General features: G+C 36.8%; 1 pseudogene; it reads left to right on the plus strand.

Annotated features, from left to right (window-relative positions):
- The first annotated feature begins 822 nt into the window (after positions 1-822).
- LOC116896462 overlaps positions 823-24676 on the plus strand; it is a 107382-nt pseudogene continuing 83528 nt past the window's right edge.

Here is a 24676-nt window from a genome sequence, read left to right on the forward strand (position 1 = left end):
AATAAGAAAATGAAATTAGCCCTTCCAGTCTGAACTTGTGCCCTGAGCAGACGTTGGGCGCTTGTCCCACACCTATTCCCACAACACCCAGAGGAAGCCCTTCACCCAGGTACTCAAACACGCCTAGGATCACAGCTGAGGAGGTCACAACATCTGTCTCAACACCCGGAGTGACTTGCTTCCTGCCAAGCTAACAGCGCTTGGTCCCTTCCGGTCTGAACTTGTGCCTGGAACAGACCTTGGCCACTGGTCCTGCACCTGTTTCCATAACACCCAGAGGAGCCTGTGACCCAGGTGCACTAATACACCCAGGATCACAGGATCACAGGAACACAAGATCACAGGAACACAGGATCACAGAGGAAGCTCAACTCCTAGGAAATCAGACACACCCAAAAGCACTGGAGCTCTGGCACACTCAAGGTCACAGTTGAAGCCACAACACCGTTCCCAAACCAAGTATAACTGGGACCCACATAGGAACCAGGGAAACACAAACCCCTACTCACCCAGAGACATGGGTTCCTTTCAGCTTTTCTCTGTGCTCAGTGCAAACTCAGAGCTCTAGCCTCTCTCCACCCACTCCTGAAACACCCAGAGAAAGTTTGACTCCCAGGAGCTCTGACACAACAGGACGTCAGGAGCTTGGTCACACCTTGACTTCAGTATCTCAGAGACTGCTTTACTCCAAGGAGTTCTGACACACTAAGGATCCCAGGATCACAAAAACCCCTGGACTCTGAGGATTTCTGACACAACCGGGATCACAAGAAGGACAGGTGCCAGTTGGAGACAGATAGGGCAGGCAATAGAGATAACCCGATGGCAAGAGGTAAGCACAAGAATATAAGCAAGAGAAGCCAAGTCTACTTAACATCATCAGAACCCAGTTTTCCCACTACAGCAGTCCTTTGTACCCCATCACAACTGAAAAACAAGATTCCGAGTTAAAATCATATATTATGGTGAAGATAGAAGACTTAAGAAGGACATGAGTAACTCCCTTAAAGAAATAACAGGAGAACCCAACCAAACAGGTGAAGCAATTCAACAAAACCATCCAGGATCTAAAAAAACAGGAAACAGAAACAATGAAGAAATCACAAAAGCATACAGCTCTGGAGGTAGAAAACCTAGGAAAGAGATCAGATATCATACATACAAGCATCACCAACAGAATACAAGAGATAGAAGAGAGAATCTCAGAGGCAGAAGATACCATAGAAAACATTGACACTCCAGTCAAAGAAAATGTAAAATGTAAAAAGCTCTGAACCCAAAACATCCAGGAAATCCAGGACACAATGAGAAGATCAAACCTAAGGATATTAGGTATAGAAGAGAGCAAAAATTCCCAACTTAAAGGGCCAGTAAATATCTTCAATAAAATTATCGAAGAAAACTTCCCTAACTTAAAAACAGAGATTCCCAGGAACATATAAGAAACCTACAGAACTCCAAATATACTGGACCAAAAAAAGAAATTCCTCCCATCTCATAAGAGTCAAAACACCAAATGCACAAAACAAAGAATATTGAAAGCCATAAGGGAAAAGGTGAAGTAATATATAGAGGCAGACATATCACAATTACACCAGACTTCTCACCAGACTTTAAAATCCAGAAGATCCTGGGGAGATGTCTTTCAAACCCTAAGAGAGCACAAATATCAGCCCAGGCTACTATATCCAGCAAAACTCTCAATTAACATAGATGGAGAAACCAAGATATTCCATGAATATTGAATGGCTGAGAAGCACCTAAACAAATATTCAACATCCTTAGTCATCAGGGAAATGTAAATTATAACAAGCTTGAGATCCTACCTCACACCAGTCAGAATGGCTAAGATTAAAACTCAGGTGACAACAGATGCTGGTGAGGATGTGGAGAAAGAGGAACACTCCTCCATTGTTTGTGGGATTGCAAGCAGGTATAGCCACTCTGGAAATCAGCCTTGAGGTTCCTCAGAAAATTAGACATGGTATTACCTGAGGACCCAGCTATACCACTTCTGGACACATACCCAAAAGATGCTCAAGCGTATAGCAAGGACACATGTTCCATTAGGCTCATAGCAAGAAGCTGGATGGAACCCAGATGTCCTTCAACAGAGGAATAGATACAGAAAATGTGGAACATTTACATAATAGAGTATTACTCAGCTATTAAAACAAATGACTTGACAAAATTCTTAGGCAAATTGGTGGAACTAGAAAATTTCATCCTGAGTGAGGTGACTCAATCATAAAAGAACACACATGGTATGCATTCACTGATATGTGGATATTAGCCCAAAAGCTCAGAATACATATGATACAATCCAGAGACCACATGAAGCTCAAAAGGAAGACCAAAATGTGGAGGCTTCAGTCCTTCTTAGAAGTCAGAACAAAATATTCACAGGAGGAAATACAGAGACAAAGTGTAGAGAAGAGACTGAGGAAAAGGTCATCCACAGATGGCCCCACCCCAGAATCTATCCCCTATTCTGTCACCAAATCCAGACAATATTATGGGTGCCAAGAAGTGCATGCTGACAGGAGCCTGGTATACCTGTCTCCGGACAGGCTCTGCCAAAGCCTGACAAATTCAGAGGCAGGTGCTCACAGCCAACCATTGAATTGAGAACAAGGTCCCTAATGGAGGAGTTAGGGAAAGGACTGAAAAACAACAATATCAACCAAGCAGACACTCAGAGATTTTATAGACTAAACCACCAACCAAAGAGTACACATGGAGGGACCTATGGCTCCAGCCACGTATGTAGCAGGGGATGGCCTTGTTGGGCATAAATGAGAGGAGAGGCCCTTGTTCCTGTGAAGGCTCAGTGCCCCCGTGTAGAGGAATGCCAGTGTGGTGGGTGGGTGGGGGAAACACTTTCATAGAAGCAGGGGGAGGGGAGAAGGGATAGGGGAACCCAAAAAGGGAAATAGGGAATGGGGATAACATTAAAATATAAGTAAAGAAAATATTAAATAAAAAATAATAAAAATAAATGAAATTAAACTAATATAAATAAGAAAAGAAATCAAACTATTCCTTAGCTGCTGAGTCATCTCTCAAGCCCTGAAGTCAAACTATTCCTATTATCAGGCAATATATTATTATACATTAAAGATCTTAACACCTCTACCAGAAAATTTGTAGGAAAGACAATTTCAGTAATGTGCAGAATATTGTATCAACTTTCAAAAATCAATAGCTTTTCTATGTGACAACAACATGCTTACAGAGAAAAGATCAAAGACAGACCAACATTCAGAATACCCTCAAAATGAAATTATACAGGAAGAAACCTCACAAAGTGGTAAAAGATCTCCATGATGAAAGTTTTAAATACCTTTAAAAGAGATAAAGACAGTCAGAAATGGAAAGATTCCCATGTTCATTGATTGATATAATTTATATTATAAAATCCCCATCCTTTCAGAAGCCATTTACAGATTCAAGCATAATTCAAATCAACATATCCATCTCATTCTATACAAAAATAGATTTTTAAAGTTAACATTTTCTTTTACAATATAGTGATTTCTTCTATCCTATCTTCTACATCTAAGATTCTCTCTTTGATCTCTTCTATTTGTTGGTGATAATTGTATCTGCAGTTTCTGTTCTCTTACCTTGGTTTTCAGTCCAATATTCCTTCAGTTTGTGTTTTCTTTATTGCTTCTATTCCTATTTTAAGTTTTTGAACAGTTTTATTCATTTTCTTTACTTACCTGATTCTATTTTCCTATATATTTTAAGGGAATTCTTCATTTCCTCTCTGAAGGCCTTTGTTTTCTTTACAAGATTGGATTTAACATCATTTTCTTGTGCTTCACCTGTTTTAAGATATCCAGAGCTGGCTCTTGTAGAATAGCTGGCCTCTGATGGTGCCATAGTGCTCTGGCTCTCCAATATTTTAATAAATTAAATAAAAAATAATTTTTCTTATGCTTCATGCAGAAAGGTTTTTAAGTAGTTTTAAAGACCTTCAAGTTTGTCAGAATGTGATTTAAAAGAACCTAAAATTGCAGTTGAATCATATAATTTTAAAGTATTGAATTATTTGTGGATGCAAATGCAATTTTTGGTACCTTCAAAAATCTGTCATTATAAGCTTAACTATAGAGAACTGCAGAATTTTGTTTTATATTTTTTAAATGTCAAGGAGGCTTTGAATATCTCAGTAGGATTAATAATGCCATGTTAACATAGCTAATGCTGTTATTATCATATGTTGGGTACTTACTTGTGAGTCTAATACGCTTCCTGAGTGATCTAAGAAGGCAGTTTGCTAAGTGTACTAGAATATTAAAGGTAACATAAATGTGTCTCTCTCTACACATAGACACTCTTACTGTCTTTACAGTTTTTATTAAAAAATCACTTTCAAATTATTTTCTTAACCTTAATTTTAAGCTAGTCAATTAGAAAATGCCAAAACAGGCTTTAGGTTCTTTTCTTCTTTGAGTTCTAGGCTTCTAGCTTAGGAACTTGTTTCACTAGACAAGGGGTTTGCCAGTTGGGTCTTACTTCTAATCCTTCTTTTCTCTTCTTTTTTTAAAAGGTCTTTGAACTTTTTAATGTTTAATAATTGTGGTGTAATTTGCATAGAGAATGATGAATTATTAGAGGAAGAAGAGACCTCTGTGAACAAAAGGTGTCAAGAGAGTAAAGATGGATATGACTTAATGAGCCCGGAGAGCAGGCTAGTGTTAAAAATAAAAGTGAGCACAGAAATTAAAATCATAGTCCAGAAGGTACTGGGGAAACTGGAAGGCCAACAGCCATGGCACAGGAAGTCTTGAGAAATGAGTAGTAGTGGATGATGCCAACTTCACAAGGCTGGCTATACATATAAGACAAAGGTTCACAAAAGGATAGTGTGGAATGGAACTATCACTCATATTTAGGAACCATAATTGGGGAACAGAGTAAAGTAAATTTTTGCCTCTGTGTGTGTGTGTGTGTGTGTGTGTGTGTGTGTGTGTGTGTGTGTGTTTGAGTGTTTTACTAGAAATTGGACATAGGTTAGCATATATGATACCTATGAGATCTGCTCTACCACTTAGATTTTTTTGCAGCCCATGAATCTGCAAATAAAATAACTAAGAACTATTCTTCAAAGCTAAAAGGGAATGACTGAGTAAAAAATGAGTAATAGGCAGAATTAATGGAAGCAAAAAAAAAAAAGGCTAAAATAATGCCAGAAAATTGACAGAGACCTAAATATACCTAGAAAACCAACAAACAAAAAAATTGAAGAAAAAAATAACTCAACATTTTAATTCTTTTTTTTTCTTTGTTACTATAAGGGCTTTTTCAAATATATCTGTCTTAATTTCAATAAATGGTAAATCTCTTCTAGGGCATAGATGTTTCTTTCTGTTCTTTTCATCTATTCCACTAAACTTACAGTGCTTTTAGAACAGAGTAAAGTAAATTTTCCTTTATTCCAAGGTAGAAATCAGACATTGTTAGACAGTGCTATAATTTCCTTCTATTTCCAATTTGAAATATATATAATATAATATATAGGTATATATTTATGTATAATATGTATATATATTATTAAACTTGTTCTCTGATCATTTTATTGTATTTGCATTTATGATTCCTCATGTTTCCAAAATCTACCTAATGGGAAAGTAAATTAAATGAATTTATTTTAATGAAAAGTCCTTTTTGAAGCTGGAGTATTGTTTTCTGAAATACATAATATATTATAATATATTATAAAATTATCAATTATTATTACATGCATTCTCTTTATAACCAAGGACATAAGTATTATAAGCAAAAGAACTGCACACATTAAATTATCTGACACAACTGTTCTAGAAAAAACAACATATTTTTGACTAAGCTGTTCTGCTCTTAATCTTTAAGATTCATAATCCTCTACTAAGGGCAAGGCCTGCTGCACTCAATTGTCCCCTTTCAATAAATTAATCTAAGCTTACATCTTTGGGAATATAGTTTACCAGAAAGGAAATTGGCCTTGTTTATTACTTTTATTCCCCTGTTTTGAGTAGAATTTTATGCTTGTGAAAATGAGATACCAGCAGCAACAGGATTAAAAGGACAGTGGGCCAGTTTCCTCCTGCAATTCTCAAGCCAATTTTACTGTTACAAGTAGCCTGCCTGCTCTTGCTCCTGCAGGCAGAAAATTAGGACATCTGAGGAGGTCTAGGACAAGGACAACTGTCCACCAGGGACCAAGATTGGTAAACCAATTTTCACTTGTGAACAATGCCAGAATTCAACCCATATGTCTCCCACGGTGAAGCACTGTAGTGTGTCATTAACCCACTGTGCCATTTAGCAGCTTCCCTCTGCTTGCTGTCTTGTGAATTAACCACAACAGAGCCCAAATTCCTTTCTGCTAGAAATTTTGCTGGATGAATAGTGGCCCTCAGTAATGAGGGAGCGGGGCACAGGTCTCTGAAATGTTCAATTGAGAATACTAGCAATTTGCCATTCAGTCTGTTCTATCATCATTATTAGGATGAGAAATCACAATTGTAAAGTTCATTGTGATGTGCTGTCAAACCTGATATCTTGTAATTTTAATATGTAATACTGTGCTTAATAATTAATGGCTTCAACTCTGTAGGTGGGATCTGAATTTGGCTCCAAAAGTGAAATCCCTCTGAGCTGTAATATTCTTTGAAGCCCCAACATCTTATGAAGTTCCCCCTCAGTCTGCCTTCTAGTGTTCTTATTTAAATGATCTGTCATCTAATGAATCTGGATCAAAACCTCCAAGCTTAAAATATATGACAAAAAGCTGCTTCTGGGTGAAGAGTTTGGATCCAAATAAAAACATTTCTGTGCCACAGCCATTATCACACACAGTTAACTGCTGGGAAATACTGATGTTCAAAAGATATGGGAAAAAGGCACCTGCTTTCTCACGCAGTTTATGTTTGCAGTTGATCAAAATGCAAGGCGGCATATGCAGACATTATGCAGAAGCCCCATTCACATGGTAATTCCTTTGTATTTGAATAATTTCTTTTCAGGTGCTCTATGAATGCCAGACCCTGAGAGGATTTGAGTATCCCCCTTCCTTAGATTCTCCATGACCATTTTTTCCTGTATGGAACTTACTTTTGGTCAAAGGAAGTTACCATGTAGCTGCTTTGCGATTTTCTAGACCAGAAGCCATGTTTCAGAGAGGGCATATATACTGTTGGAATTATTCTTAACTCTTTCAGCAAAAGTCTATATTAAGTGCTGTTTAACCAGCAAAAAATTAGCCCTTTTATAAACCAACCTAAGGTGCCAGTGAAGGACACTGGCCTTCACAAGTACTAACAATGACCTGCTTGTCTACAGTGTTAAGTAAATGATTTGGTTAGTCTCAACGATCTACACCTTCCTCATGATTACATTCAGGAGCTTTCCTATTATTTCAATTGTAACAGCCAGAACACTAAAAACACTTTTAGCTTGGTATTGCATTGCTACAACAAAATCCATAAGCAGTAAGTAACTGCATTTTATTTTGACTCATTCTTTCAGAAATTGATGTCCTGAATGGGTTGGGCTCCTGGTTCTTGTGATAAGGTGTCATTTTATGGTAGAAAATGTGGTAGGACAGTGATGCCCACCTCATGGACAGGAAGCAGTACAAAGCTGTATAAAGTCTCACTACTTCAACTTTCTTCCCCACAATAACCAAAAGGTATCCTAAGCTCCACCTCTTGAAGACTCTACCACTCTTCCCAACAGTACTAAGTTTGAGGGGCCAAGAATATGATACAGGGACTTTGGAGATCCAAACAAAGTGAAAGTAATTCTGAGTGCAGAAAACAGTCTGAATTCTCTAGAATACTTACACTACATTGAAAACTAGAAAGAAAATGTGTTTAGAAAACTTTGTCCTAGGTTAGACTTGTGCCTATTTGTTGCAAACCAGGTGATAATAATTGACTTAGAACTTCACGTTGATGTGATTAATGAGCTTGTGGCCCCCTCTAACAATGAAAATTATTGTATAAAGCATGATACTTTTCATTCAGGCAGAAGGTAGATCATCTTTGTGTCCCTCACTAACATCTCTGACCCGAAGAGACCACTTATTTGAACCTATGTTAAAGATTCATATGACACCTGGCTGGCAAAGCAACTTGTCAAATAATAAATGCATGCTGGGCATTGTTAACTCCACCAAGACAACCTTTCAAGGAACATTTTCTTTTCCTTTTGTTTGTTTGTTTGTTTGTTTTGTTTTTTGGTTTTGTTTGAGGCACAGTATAGCCATAACTGGATTGGAACTCTCTTTGAGGACAAGGCTAGCCTTAAATTCACAAAGATCCTTGGTCCTCCAGAGTGCTGGGATTAAAGTTGTATACCACAATGCTATGTCTACAAATAGTATTTTTTTTCTTTTTTTCGGAGCTGGGGACCGAACCCAGGGCCTTGGGCTTGCTAGGCCAGTGCTCTACCACTGAGCTAAATCCCCAACCCCTAAAAATAGTATTTCTAATGCCAATAGTCTGATTTAAGTACTCAGGGTATAATTTTTTAAGAATTATACTTGACTGTATGCATAGCATTGTAATACACTTATGATAAGGTCTTTGGGTTTTAATACTATTTTATGTAAACAATTATTGTATGAGGTGTCCAATTTGTGGTCAACTTTTATGCAAACAAGTACTATACAAGGTTTCCAACTTGTAGTTAACTTGTTAGCTACTTGTAGCTTGTAGGTAACTTGTTAGATGAGCATGTTTTTACTAAAGAATGAAAAAAAATCTCCTAGTCTTCAACTCTGAAGCTAGTTAACAGGACACAGTAAATACTTTAGCAAAGCTGGCTCTATCAGCCTATCAAAACTGTTAAATATACCTATTATTCAGCATTCAACTATGCATTTGTAATTGAATAACCTTTTTAAAGGTATTTTAAGGGTTTTCTTTTCACAATTATTTTTATCCATTTTGCTGTGAACTACACTTATCAAGTTATTTGTGACATCCATATCTAGAAAGTAAAATTAGTACAAAAATTATTTGGTGACAATTCAGTTCACTAGACTTCCAAAAATATCTTACTGGTGGTCGAAATCTGACATACTGGGAATTTCTGTGGGAACCAGTGAATACTGAGAAAGGGCATAATTTACAATTATTTTGGTTGTCTAGACCATAGGTAAACAAATCTCTTCTTCAAAAGGTTCAGATAGTAAATATTTAAGACTTTCTAACTGTGGGTCTGCCTTCGTTTCAACTAATATATTATTGTTGTTGTATTAAAGCAGCTTAGAAACAGAATCAAAAGGGCAGCTCACAGAGCAGTGTTTGCTGGTCTTGGTCTAAACATAAAAAAGCAAAAAACAAATAATCAAACAAAAAACCACCAACAGAAGAACTGGCAACACACACACACACACACACACACACACACACACACACACACACACCATTAAAAGCATCGATCAATCCAATAAAACTGTACTTTGTATTTATAGTCATTGTATAGAGGACAAAATTTGGGCTTCTTCTTAATGTTTGAAAATCATGACTTTTATAAGACACATGGTTCAAAAGTACTCAAAAGCAAACTAAAATAACAAGTGTAAAGAGAGGACATGAGAGAATTATTAGACATGAGCCAGTACATTAAATACACCCATATTTTTACATCCAGATTACAAAAGTCACTGCTGATAGGATATCAGCAATAACAATGATGCTGGAGAACTAACTCAGTATTTTCAGCAGTTCATGAATTAAAAAGAATCAAGATAATTTTCTAGAACTTATTAGTAGAGTTCTTACATAGTAAGGGCAAGACTCTGAGTTCCATCTCTAGGAGCACGCACACACACACATACACACACACACACACACACACACACACACACACACACACACACACACACAGACCCAGAAAGAGAAAAACAGAGACAGAGAGACACAGAGACAGACAGACAGACCAAAATACAGAGACAGACACAGAGAGACAGAGAAAGAGACAGAGACACACACACACAGAGAGGGGGAGGATTGTCTTGTCCTCAAAAAACTATTACAGAGTGACAAACTAGTTCATTTGATGATTTCCTTGCACTATTATTTCAACTAATAATGAGTGTAGACATTATGATTAATGTCTGAATATGCAAAAATACAGTGGATGTTATGTAACCTCTAACTAGATGATACATCACAATCTATGTGAACAGGCTGTACAAATAATCAAATTTAAGAATAACCAAAACTACTGGATTTTGTTTACCATAAGATAACAAAAACATAAAAGAGCCAGAGGTACATATTAAGTCTATCATAGGCATGAAATAAAAATTGATAGCGTGAATATTGTATATAATGAATATTACTTCAACAATAGTAATGGACAATTGAAAAATAAAATGAGAGAGAGATAGAAGCTATACAATCAAAAGTCTCCACTTTTATAAATAGCCCTTAGGCAAGATCGGTCCCTTAAGAAGAGATAAAAAATTAGATCTCTCGTCTGTCATTCCTGGCCAGACACCCAAGCATGTCTCTAATACTGCTGATTTTGGGGTACATGACCTTAGCTGTCTAACTTCTGTTTCCTGTTCTTATCATTCCTGTTCCCATGGAGAAGTAACTTTAATCACAATTAGGAATTTGGGGTTACTTTTATTGAATAGTGAGCTATAGGAAATAAATTGGAATTACTTTTATAGAACAGTCAGGTACAGGGAGGAAAGAAAATCCTTGGCCAATCCTTGGCTAGTGGGGTGAGAGAGAACTAAAAGCCAGAATCATGGCATTGAATGTTCTAAATTGGAAGCCAGAAAAATCAGAACTCTGGGTATTTTTGAAACTTTTAAAATCAAAGTCTATTAGAATGTCTTGATGGGCTCACAGAGCATCCTTCCATTTTGCTTGTCATTTTCCTTGGGTGTCAAAGGCTATATTTGAGGATGATGAATGCAGGATCTGATTTGAGGCTCGTTGATTTCTTTTGAAATGTCTAGAATCACAGTTTGAGTCTCCCTCCTAGGTAACTTCTAAAGAAAGAGAAGGAATGGAAATTAAACCATCATTTAGGTTAAAACAATAGCGGGTCTGTTTTTCTTGGCCAGAAAGTAGATACTGCAGTACTGAACCGACCCAAGGTCATGATGTTCTGTATCTAAACAATATACTCATTTTAAGAAGAAAATCATTATGGAGAAAGAGTTGTATAAATAATACTTTATACAGATTTAAGTCTGATTTCTTGGGACTATGATGCTTGAACTTCTAAAAAAAATCCTAATCATATAAGTCTTTGGCTAGACTTTCTGGATTATTGTTTATGGCCATGAAGAAGGCCAAAATTAATTTTCTTTTTCTTTTCAGACCAGTAGAGGATATAGTCCTCAGTGGTCATTTGGGCTTTGATCAATAATAAGTTTCCTTTAGCATCTGTTACTTCTTTTCAAAGGTTTCAGCGCTAGAGATTAAGTTAATAGCATTGCTTGACTATGGCTTCACTTAGTGGCAATGGGGATATTTTCCTATGTTGACCACCCTACTTGTAGACTAGACTGGTTAATGTCCACCCAGTGGCGTTTCCATGTCTTTCCTGAGCAAGAAGCCATATCACTTAGCAGGGCTACAAAACATTTTGGGAGACACTCCATAGTTTCCTTCGATTCTGCTGACCTTGGAAAACAAGGGTCAAAATATTCCCTTTGACAAAGTTAATATATGGTCTAAGTATAGTTATACTAATGTGGTATTTTTAAGTTCTGTTTAACATTTAGATGAAGCCTAGGGAAGAAAAAACACTTTCAACAAACATCAATTAGGCATGTATTTTGTTTTGGTTTTTGTTTTTTTGAAGCCAGTGTTTACAACTGTTACAATGAAACAATTAATAACTCAAATGAACTCTTGATTTAAGATGTTTTATATCAATGAATCAACCTTGACCTTAGATGCTTTAAGATCACATATAACATCTCTAAGTCTGATCTTTTACTTGTCTCCTATATGTACTCACACCTTTATAACTGGCTTATGTATTTATTTTTCCCCAATCTGGAAGGTCATGAAGCCAACTTAATCTTCATATACAGATTAATTCATTTAATAAAAATATTTCATTACATTCTTCTAACATTTCTGCAGTGGTAAATGTTTAAAAAAAGATTCTACTAAGCCATGCTAGTGCCAGCTAGGTTGGGTACAAGGCCTCTGCATGGTATTTTCATCTTAAAAACCAAAGCATCTCAACTGCTAAGCTCCTAACCTCCATTCCACACTGCCACCAACTCTCTGAGCCTGGCGGCCATCCTCTTGCAGCTCTCTGGTTGAGGACTCTGCTCGCATTCCCAGCATCCACCCACTGTGGGTATAGTACATTCGAGAGAAAAGTTCCATTTTTAATTAGACAGAAAGAATGAAGTGTAGTTGATGTTTATATGCAGGTGGCGAACAAGAATTATTATGCTAGGCAAGGATTTACCCAAATTTTAAATTATCAGCCTGAGAGAGTTTATTTTCTAAGTCAAATGGTCGTGCCACCAAGATGAGTCACATGGACTCAAGCAGGAGGGGGTGGAACCTTGAAACAAAGGAACAGAGTGGGAGTCTGCTCGAAGACTCTAGGTCCACTGCTGTGAAAAGAAACAGTCTGCTCTGTCAAAGCCCAGAGTGTGACTTAATTCAAAGACTGGTTTATTTGCTTTTAGAATAGATTTGTGTACAGAGTTTGCTCGAATCACATGGGGAATTTCACCCACAATTCAGAAATAATAATAATAATAATAATAATAATAATAATAATAATAATAATAAAGTAAAAGTCTGTAGCACCAGACAGAGTGCATAACAGACGTATATTATATAAGTTACTTACAAGTGGAGGTCTGAAACTCTAGATAGAGAGTTTAACAGATAGATGGTATAAAAACATAATGCTCTAATAAGTCTTTCAGGATACTCATATTCTCTCTAACGTGGTCTCCACGGGAATTTTGTGTTAAAATCCTGGTTTGACAAGCTGCCTGCTTCTTATTGCCAGGTACTAATAGAAGTGTAATTAAATTGTTTTATAGTTAGAAGAGGAGAGGGCATATTTGACCGAGTCATGGGGGAAATTTTGCCCAATTTACAACTAATAAAGGGAAAAATAGAAGTCTGCAGCATGAGTCAGAGTGCATAACAGACATATAATATAGAAGTTGTTAGTGAGTGGAAGTATGATGTTCCAGATAGAACATAAATAAGTTTATGCAGTATTGTTTAGTTTACTTCATTTATTTTGAATTGTTTTAATGTTTAAAATTGGTATGAGTTTTGTGATATTATTTCTTTGGGAGAGAATAAAGGTACTAGCTTTTCTGGTTGTTGACAAAAGAATAAACTGATTTGGTAAAAAGGTTTTGTTTTGTCTTTCTGTTTTAAGAAAAGTCGATTAGTAAAGATATTTTTCCCAATCTGTTGGTTGCCATTTTGTCTTATTGAGAATATCCTTTGACTTTCAGAAGCTTGGCAATTTTATGAGGTTCCATTTGTGGATTCTTGAACTTAGAGCATAAGCCATTGCTGTTCTGTTCAGGAAAATTTTCCCCATAACTATGTGCTCAAGGCTCTTACCCACTTTCAATTCTATTACTTTCAGTATACCTGCTTTTTTGTGGAGTTTCTTGATTCACATGAATTTGAGCTCTATACAAGGCAATAAGAATGAATTGATTTGCATTCTTCTACATGCTGACCTCCAGTTGAACCAGCACCATTGGTGAAATGCTTTTTTCCACTTGATGGTTTTAGCTCCTTTGTCAAAGATCAAGTGATCACAGGTATATGGGTTTATTTCTGGATCTTCAATTCTATTCCCCTGGTCTACCTGCCTGTCTGGGTATAAATACCATATAGGTTTTCTTTTATTTTTTTCTTTAGTTTTTTTTTTTAAATCACTATTGCACTGTGATACAGCTGGAGGTTGGTGATGGTGATTCCCCCAGAAGTTCTTTTATTGTTGAGATTACTTATAATAGCCAGAAGCTGGAAAGAACCCAGATGCCCTTTAACAGAGGAATGGATACAGAAAATATGGTACACCTACACAATGGAATGATACTCAGCTATCGAAAACAATGACTTTATGAAATTCATAGGCAAATGGATGGAACTGGAAAATATCATCCTGAGTGAGGTATCCCAACCACAGAAAAACACACGTGGTATGCACTCATTGATAAGTGACTATTAGCCCAAATGCTCGAATTACCCTGAATGCACAGAACACATGAAACTCGAGAAGGATGACCAAAATGCGGACACTTTACTCCTTCTCTAAAAAAAAAAAAGGGAACAAGAATGCCCTTGGCAGGGAATAGAGAGGCAAAGTTTAGAACAGAGGCTGAAGGAATGCCCATTCAGAGCCTGCCCCACATGTGGCCCATACATATACAGCCACCAAACTAGATAAGATGGATGAAGCAAAGAAGTGCAGGCTGACAAGAACCGGATGTAGATCTATCCTGAGAGACACAGCCAGAATACAGCAAATACATAGATGAATGACAGCAGCAAACTACGGAAATGAGAACAGGACCCCCATTGAAGGAATCAGAGAAAGGACTGAAAGAGCTTGAAGGGGCTTGAGACCCCATATGAACAACAATGCCAGCCAACCAGAGCTTCCAGGGACTAAGCAACTGCCCAAAGACTATACATAGACTGACCCTGGGCTTCAACTGCATAGGTAATAATGAATAGCCTAGTAAGGCCAGCAGTGAAAGGGGAAGCCCTTGGTCCTGCCAAGACTGAAACACCAGTGAATGTGATTTTTTTTGGGGGGGTGCCAATGGGGGGAGGATAGGGAGAGGAACACCCATATAGAAGGAGAGGGGGGAGGGGTTAGGGGGATGTTGGCCTGGAAACCGGGAAAGGAATAACAATTGAAATGTAAGTAAGAAATACCCAATTTAATAAAGATGGAGGGGAAAAAAAAAGAATAGTTTTGGCTATTCTGGGTCTTTTATTATTCCAAATGAATTGGTAAATTGCTCTTTCTAACTCTGTGAATTATTGATTTGGGATTTTGATAAGGATTGCATTGAATCTGTAGATAGTTTTTGGCAAGATGGCGATTTTTGCTATATTAATGCTGCCAATCCACGAACATAGGGGATTTTTTTGATCTTCTGAGATCTTCCTCAGTTTCTTTCTTCAGAGACTTGAAGTTCCTGTCATACAGATCTTTCACTTTCTTTTCTAGAGTCACACAGAGACGTTTTATGCATTGTGACTATTGTGAAGGGTGTCATTTCTCTAATTTCTTACTCAGCCTATTGATCCTTTGAGTAGAGGAAGGCTACTGATTTGTATGAGTTAATTTTATACCCAGCCACTTTGCTGAATTTGTTTATCAGGCTTAGTAGTTCGCTGGTTGAACTTTTGGGACCACTCAAATATATTATCATATCATCTGCAAATAGTGAAAATTTTGACTTTTCCAATTTGTATCCCTTTGACTTTGTTGTTGTTGTTGTTGTTGTTGTTGTTATCTAATTGCTTTGAATAGGACTTCAAGTATATTGGATAAGTAGGGAGAGAATGGACAGTCTTGTCTAGTTTCTGATTTTAGTGGGATTGCTTAAAGTTTCTCTCTATTTAGCTTGATGTTGGCTACTAGTTTGTTGAATGTTGCTTTTATTATGTTTAGGTATGGGCCTTGAATTCCTGATCTTTCCAAATTTTTATCATGAAGGGGTATGGAATTTTATCAAATGCTTTTCCAGCATCTATTGAGACAATCATGTGTATTTTTTTCTTTTAGTTTGTTTATATAGCAGATTATATTGATAGATTTCTATATATTGAAACATCCCTGCATCTCTGGCATGAAGCCTATTTGATCATGATGGATGATCATCTTGATGTGTTCTTGGATTTGGTTTTTGAGAATGTTATTGAGTATTTCGGCATTGCTATTCATAAGGAAAATTGATCTGAATTTCTTTTTCTTTGTCGGAACTTCATGTGGTTTATGTATAAGCATAATTGTGTCCTCATAGAACAAATAGGGTAGTGTTAATTCTGTTTCTACTTTGGTGAATAGTTTGGAGAGTACTGGAATTAGGTCTTCTACGAATGTCTGATAGAATTCAGTACTAAACCATCTTGTCCTAGTTTTGTTTTTTTGTTTGTTTGTTTGGGAGAGTTTTGATGACTGCTTTAATTTCTTCAGGAGTTATGGAACAGTTTAGATGGTCTATCTGATACTGATTTAACTTTGGTACGTGTCTTCTGTCTAGAAAATTGTCCATTTCATCCAAGTTCTTCAGTTGTGTGGAGTATAGACTTCTCTAGTCAGATCTTATGATTTTTTTTAACGTTTCCTCAATTTCTGTTAAGTGGGCTAATATCCAATATATACAAAGAACTCAAGAAGTTAGATTCCAGAGAATCAAATAACCCTTTTATAAAAATGGATTACAGAGCTAAAAAAAAGAATTTTCAATTGACGACTATCGAATGGCCAAAAAAAGCCTGAAGAAATGTTCAATATCCTTAGTCATCAGGGAAATAGAAATCAAAACAATCCTGAAATTCCACCTCACACCAGTACAAATGGCTAAGATCAAAAACTCAGATGATAGCAGATGCTGGCGAGGATGTGGAGAAAGAGGAATACTCCTCCATTTTTTGGGGTGAGATTTCCAGCTGATAAAACCACTCTGGAAATCAGTCTGGTGGTTCCTCAGAAAATTGGATATAGTACCACCTGAGGACCCAGTTGTACCACTCCTGCATATATATCCAAAAGATGCTCCAACATATAAAAAGGACACATATATCACTATATTCATAGCAGCCTCATTTATAATAGCCAGAAGCTAGAAACATCTAGATATCCTTCAACAAAGGAATAGATACAGAAAATGTGGTATATTTATACAATGGAATACTATTCAGCTATTAAAAACAATGACTTCATGAAATTCTTAGGCGAATAGATGGAACTAGAAAATATGATCATGAGTGAGGTAACCCAATCACAAAAGAACACATATGGTATGTACTCACTGATAAGTGGATATTAGCCCAAAAGCTTGGAATACCCACAATACAATTCAGAGACTGCATGAAGCTCAAGAAAGAAGACCAGAGTGTAGATGCTTCAGACCTTCATAGAAAGTGAAACAAAAATACTCTCAGGAGAAAATATTGAGATAAACTATGGGGCAGAGACCGAAGGAAAGGCCATGCAGAGACTGTCCCTTTGGTGGGATCCATCCCATATAGAGATAGGAAACCCAGACAACATTGTGAAATGCCAAGAATTGCATGTTGACAAGAGTCTACTATTGACTCCTGAGAGGCTCTGCCAGAGCCTGACAAGTACAGAGGTGGATGCTAGCAGCCAACCATTAAATTGAGAACAGGGTCCCTGATGGAGGAATTAAAGAATGGACTGAAGTAGCTGAAAGAGTTTGCAACCCCATAAGAAGAACAGCATTAACCAACCAGACCACACAGTGCTTTCAGGGACTAAACCACCCTCTCAAGAGTACTTAGTGATGGACCTATGGCTCTATCTGTATATGTAGCAGAGGAGGACCTTGTGGGGCATCGATGGGAAAAGAGGCCCTTGGTTCTGTCAAGGCTTGATGCCCCAGCGTAGGGAAATGTCAGGGCCAGGAGGTCTGAGGGAGTGGATGTGTAGGTGAGGGAGCATGCTCATAGAAGCAGTGGGTAGGAGGATGAGATAGCATGTTTCTAGAGGGGAAACTAGGAAGGAGGATAATATTTAAAATGTAAATAAAAATATTCAATAAAAGGTGGAAAAAATAAAGAAAAAGTGATTAGGTTCTGGACACCTTCCAGAGCTATATGGGTCAGATTTGATAGAGGAAGGCCTACTGAAGAACTAGATTCACGAACAATTTAAAAAAGAAAAAAAATTTCATTCTAACCAGTCTATACACCATACAGAGACTATTACAATCCTTACAGATATCTTGATTGTACTAAAATTCTGTTGTGAGTTTTATATATTATGGAATGTACAGTTTTGGTGAGTCTCATAGGCAGACGTGCAGAAGACCTGCTCGAGCTCCTAATCTCAAGGACTTTCAGGCAGATCCAGTCAGGGCAGAAATCAAAAACTATAACAATAATTGTGTGGTCTTCTTAAGGTTAAACAATTCCCCCATTTTCCTAGCCCCCCTTCAAGATATCTTAATGCCCATATGCAGACTAAAGCAGTTGTGAAGGATTGTCAACTCAATGTCTTGGGGGCCTGAAGGTGATTGTCCTGGGGTTGTCTTTCTGAGAAATTTTGGAACAGTCCTAATTACTACAGAGAATTGATTGTGTGGCCATAGTCTCATTTGGTAGAAATCCTTATATTCTTTACTAAGTTGAAGTTATAATTGAGAGAAAAATTCTTTTTTTTAAATTAGACAAAAAGGGTGAATTGTAGTTGATTTCTATATGCAGGCGAGGGCAGGCAGAAGATAAGGCAAGGCTTGTTATTGGGCAGTGAAAAATTAAGGTGAGGACAGAGAAAAGTCGGGGAGAGGAAAAAGAAGAGAAGAACCAAGATGGAGGAGGAGAAGAATGGCCCATATCTGTGAGGCCTTAAAAGGCCACAGGTAGTTATGAATAATTATAAGGCTTGTTTTTGTATAGGTCAATTTATCTTATCTACGTGGGTGATTTATATCATTATCAATTGGTTGTGAGTTTATTGTCTGAACCATGGTTTAATGGAGCAGCAAAAAAACAAAACAAAATAAACAAACAAATGAAGAACAACAACAACAACAAAAAAAAAAACCCAAGCAAAAAACCCCACAACAACACCAGAAAAAAAAAAAACAAGAACAAAAACAAAACAAAAAAACAAACAAAAAAAAAACAGACACAAATGTGGAATAAAGGAGTCTTAAAAGGGTAAGTAATATGCTCTAAAAGTTAGAGAAAAACAGGCTTGGAACGCTGGTCAAAGAACATGAAAAGCTGTCAGAGATCATGTCTCCAGTATCCTACGAAGAAGTAGGAAAATTGCCAAAAATACCAAAGCAAAGAAACATAAGTCTTAAACTTTAGGTCTATTTAGATATATGGCCACAAACCATCCCCGCTACAAATGTTTGTCCTCTTCATAACTATCAAACTCTTATTTAATCATCTCAAAGAGAAATTTTATCTATCCCTTTTCTTATATTTTCTATCATAAATTTATTTGCATCTTTAATAATAAATTATGTACTACTTTATAAGAAAATAGGCTAAGATGCCTTCTAGTTTTTGTTTGTTTGTTTGTATTACATATGAATCTCACCATTCTTAGGGTTGACCACTCTACCTTTTTCATGGTTAGATCTATGCCACATAATCTGAACTGTGTGTTATCGCTCCATGCTAGTTGGCGATATTACATTGTGGTTTTATAAAAAAAAAAAAAAAACCACCTATAATAAAACATGCAGGATATAACATGCATAATGTTTAGTCTTAACTAAAGACATTGCTATTTCCTCTTGTAGTATTTCATGATATATACTAATAAAGTCCTATACAGTGACTCCAACTTTTAAAAAGCACTTGACCAACTAAATTGAAAAGCAACTAAACACAATGGTCACCTTGTTATTTCTCTTGTCACTCTTTTATTCTGTTTATTCCTTTTGTTACTTGGGTTCACATTTACAGTCTTACTAAATTGCAGGTTTGTGGTTGATATGAACAAAGTAGTATATAAGAAGGTAAAGGGTTATGTGTTCTGGATTGTACTGCTGTTTCAATTTAGACATGGTATTATTGTTATTAGCCCTGCTATTAAGTTATTTATGTTTTGTTGTCATTTTCCAAAAATAACATTTACAATAAAAATGTTACATGCAGTTGAGTTATTCTCCCCAATTTCTCTATAGAAAAAATTTCCTCTCAATCATTTTTTCCAACGTAATATTCCACAAAAGAAAGGTGAAAGAAAAGGTGCCAGTAGTCTTGACCATGGCTGTCATTTTTAAATATGTACCAAGAAATTCAGTTTTTCTAATTTTTAAAATTATGGTCTGTGTATTTCTTTGACCACAATTTACTAATTTCCAAAACAATCTTTTTTCTCTCTTCAGGATTTTATTTTTCAAGGACGTTGTTAAATAATTCTACATCTAGCATAGACATTCTGTTGGATATATATACTCAATAAAAGCATTTCAAAGAGTTAAATGCTGAGATAACTAACCACCAAAATGATCTATCAGATGGCAGGTTCTTTCTTGCCATTGATCAACAGTAAATTTGTATATGGGGAGAAAAAATTCATTCACTGAAATTTTTGTGAATAGTTTTAAACTTCATGAGGGAGAGTCAGTTATGTTTGGATGGAAACATGACCCATTCAGCTATGTTGTAATTTCTTTAAGGTTCTTTTTGTCGGCTGTAATATTAACTAAAATATCCACTGGATTGAAGTTTTTATGGAAAAAGAAAATGTGTGCAGTATTATGAAAGACAAATACACTTTTAATACACAGTCATTGTTTTACATGAACTGAACAATGGTACATTGATATTTTGTAGTAGTCAATCTTTATGAATTACATTTTATGAATTTACATGTAAGTTTAAATTAAAATTCAGACTTAGTTTCCTAATACATTTTTCTTATTATTTTTATTGTAAGAATTTGTTAAGGGAAATGGAATCCTTAAATGTCAATATTTTCTATTTAATACTTCATACAAGAAAAGGAGATTTACAAAGAGACAGTTTTCAGTTTTACAGGTCTTTTGAATATTGAGTGTTGTTAGTTTTCTTAAATCCTCTACATTTCTTTTAGAAACTGCAAACATTATATAAGAATACACTAGAATATCTTCTGGATTTAGATTAAGTTTCCAAGCCAAGGGACTTCAGTATCATTATCACTGGGAAAAAAAGACTCTTTCCTCCACTATTAAGGGAGGAAAATAAACCAAGAAGTAACTTTAAGATATTTACCATTGATTTACCTGGGAATCAATCATGCTGCTTCTTTAAATTGCACTTAATAAAGGAAATACAGCCATGCTTGATTTCAAGTATAGTTGGTTTGATGCAATCTTTGGTTCTTCATAATTAAAATCTTACCAAAAGCCCACCAAGGATGAGCAATCCAGTAATTGTGGTCTCAGTTGGTAAGCTATGCCGATTCCCTGAAAATCTTATTATGATAATAAGAGTCAGGTTAACCACATCGAATTCTTTCTCTATCCATAATTGCAAAATTAGATTACTTTATCTTAAAGCATAGCTTGAGAAACATTTTCTCTGTGGTATGTTATTCAAGAATTATGCTTTCTTAAGGTCTCTTTGTAAGCCAAGAAAGCCACATGTTATGCATTATAGCATAAAAGGCGGTAGCAGAGGGGGTTGTATTATGGGTAGACTCCTGTCAAACTTTGATCCACAGTCCAGGAATTATATTATATATTACCAGTGATATTTATAAGTGAATGGAATATATTACAAAGTAAGCTATGCTAAAATAACTGATGAGAGATGATGTGTGTTTGAGAAATATTTTTATTACTCTCTATTTCAAACCTGCCCCTCTTATGAGATAAATATTTTGACATTTCAGATGAAAGATTTTTAAAATTCTACACCTTCTCTAAAGAATTCCCACTACTTACGGAGAGATATGGAGAAGGTACAGAACTAACTAAATTTATGCAAAATCTACTCTGCCCAAGTTTGGTAATAAAGATATACTTCATTTTTCTTTTGTTTAGGCACTAAGAAAGTAGAAAAATATGAACAACTAATAAACTAGGACAATAAGAAATTATTTGCCCTCCTTGTTCTCCCACCTCTCATTACACTAGAATTTCCCACTCACCTGCTTGGAAGGTAAATGAGCAGATGTGCACATCAAAAATGTGACTCCCACAAGACACAATATCTAGGAAGTTGGATACATGATAGTGGTATCCACTAGGTTTCATCCTGTATGCTTCTGTTCAATAGCATTGATTTCTTGAATTATGCTATTTACTCTAGAACTAGTAGGTACAGGAAAGTTTGGAAAAACAAATCTATGCTAGATAATAAAGAATAAAAAGTATACAATGAGGAAAACTGTTCATTCCTGTCTTTGTCTGACTATTTTGGTATTGGATTTTTTTTTGCATACATTTCAGTATAGATATTTTACCTTGTGTATATCCACAGTGAAATTTTTCCTTTTTTTAAAATATTGGATTTTTTTTATTTATTCAAATGTTATCCCCTTTCCTGGTTTCCTGTCCATAAATTTCCTATCACATGCCCCTCCCTTTCTTCTATGAGAGTGTTCCCCCACCCATCCACTTACCCTTTCCCACCCCCTGCCTTGACATTCCACTACACTGGGGGACATCCAGCCTTGACAGGACCATTAACTTCTCCTCCCATTAATGCCCAACAAGGCCATCATCTGCTACATATGCAGCTGCAGCCACAGGTGGATGGTGGTTTAGTTCCCAGGAGCTCTGGTTGGTAGGTATTGTTGTTCTTATGGGGTTGCAAACCCCTTCAGCTCCTTCAATCCTTTCTCTAACTCCTCAGTGGGGACCCTATTCTCAGTTCAATGGGTGGCTGTGAGCATTCACCTCTGTATTTGTCATGCTCTGGTAAAGTCTCTCAGGAGACAGCTATATCAGGTTCTTGTCAGCATGCACTTGGCATCAGCAATATTGTCTGTGTTGGTGGTTGTATGTACATGGACTGGATCCCCAGGTGGGACAGGCTCTGATTGGTCATTTTTTTCAGTCTCTGCTCCAAACTTTGTCTTCCTATTGAAAGAACAATTATGTATATCAGACATTGTTACAACACAGATAAGGTTAAGATAACCCATGTGTCTTTAGTTTTGGCATGCAGTGCCACAGCTCTCAAGAATTCTACTGAAGAGAGATACACTGGAATAAATTCTATCTGTCAACCTGTTGTATTGACTCACTGAGTTGATGTCTAATCTCCTGCACTAAATTTTCTTTCTAAAGTTTTAGTTCTTCTGCAAGTTCTGAGCAGTGGGAAGAGATACTCAAATCCTCACAAAAACATTAACAGAATGGCTGTGTCTAGTTATTACTCTCACTTCAAAAAGTTTTGTAGTCCTATGATGTAAATTTTTTTTTCATCCTTATTCTGGTAACTCAGAGCCAGAGATCATTGTTAAAATACCAGACTTTATTATATAATTAGCCATGTTGAAGAAAGTGTTCTGGCTGCTTATAAACATTTTACTATGTGACTCTCCAAACCTTGGTGTGGATAGTTTGGGGTTCAAAATGTTGTAATTGAGTAATTAAACGATGCCCTTTCTTCAGCTTTTCACGTGCATATAATAAATAAAAGAATCCTGAAGTGCTTTGAAAATTTTCATTATGTACCTTTTTTCTTAATTAAATTTATCAATTAGCTTTATATATTGATTGCTGCCACACCTTCTGGCCCTTCTTCCCACAGTCCCTCACCTCATCCTCCTTCTCTTCACCTCTGAGAAAGTTAACCACCCAGCCCCTATATCCTCCACCCTACATATCAAGTTTCTGCAGGGCTAGGTGCATCCTATCCCACTGTGGCCCCACAAGGAAGCCCAGCTATAAGAACTTATTCTGCAAATAGGTAACAGCTCTAGGGAACCCTCTGCCCTCACTGTAGTTGTTTGGAACCCAGATGAAGACTGACCAAGTTGCATATCTGCTACATATAACTGCCGGTGGAGGTCTAGAGTGTCTATGTACTTTGGTTGGTGATTTGGTCTCTGAAAGGCCCAAGTGTCAAGATAGTTGACTCTGTTGGTCTTTCTGTGGAGTTCCTCCCATTTCAGAGCCCTCGATACTTCCTCCAATTCTTCCATATGGGTCTCTAAATTCCATCCAATGTTTGACTATGAATCTTTGCATCAGTCTGACTCAGCTGCTGGGTGGAACCTCTCAGAGGAGGGCAATGCTAGACTCTTGTGTGAAGATTAGCAGTATTATTAATAGTGTCAGAAATTGGTGCATGGCCATGAGATGGGTATCTAGAGGGGCCACTTATTGCTTGGCCATTTTGACTCTCTGCCCCATCACCTATCCCTGCATTTCTTGTAGATAGGGTAATTTTGGGGTCAAAAGTTTTGTCACTGGGTTGGTGTCCCAGTTTCTCCATTGTGGTTCCTGCCTAGCTACAAGAGGTGGTCTCTTCAGATTCCATATCCTCATATCTCAGCTAAGGTCACCCCCGTTGATTCCTGGAGCCTCCCCTATCCCAGATCGCTGGTACATCCATAAGGTGTCCGTTATATGCCCACCCACAACCATCACCAGTTGCAGATTTCCATTCATTCTCATAAACATCTGGCCATTGTTCCTGAACCTCCCCACAGCTGATATTGACCCCTCCCACCATTTCACTGCTTATCCCTTCTGCAGATCCCTCCCTCCATCTGCCTTCTGTGACTATTTTATTCTCCCTTCTAAATGAGATTCAAGCATCCTCCCTTGGGATTTCTTTGTTGTTTAGTGTATTTGGGCTTGTGGGGTGTAGTGTGGGTATCTTGTATTTTATGACTAATATTGACTTATTAGTGAGTACATGCCATGCATGTCCTTGTGGGACTGGGTTATCTGAATTAGAATGGCTTCTCAATTTCCACCCATCTGCCTAAAAATTGATAATGGCATGTTTTAAAATAGTTGAATAGTATTATA

Source organism: Rattus rattus, chromosome 1 (assembly GCF_011064425.1).
Source record: "Rattus rattus isolate New Zealand chromosome 1, Rrattus_CSIRO_v1, whole genome shotgun sequence".
Taxonomy (NCBI): Eukaryota; Metazoa; Chordata; class Mammalia; order Rodentia; family Muridae; genus Rattus; species Rattus rattus.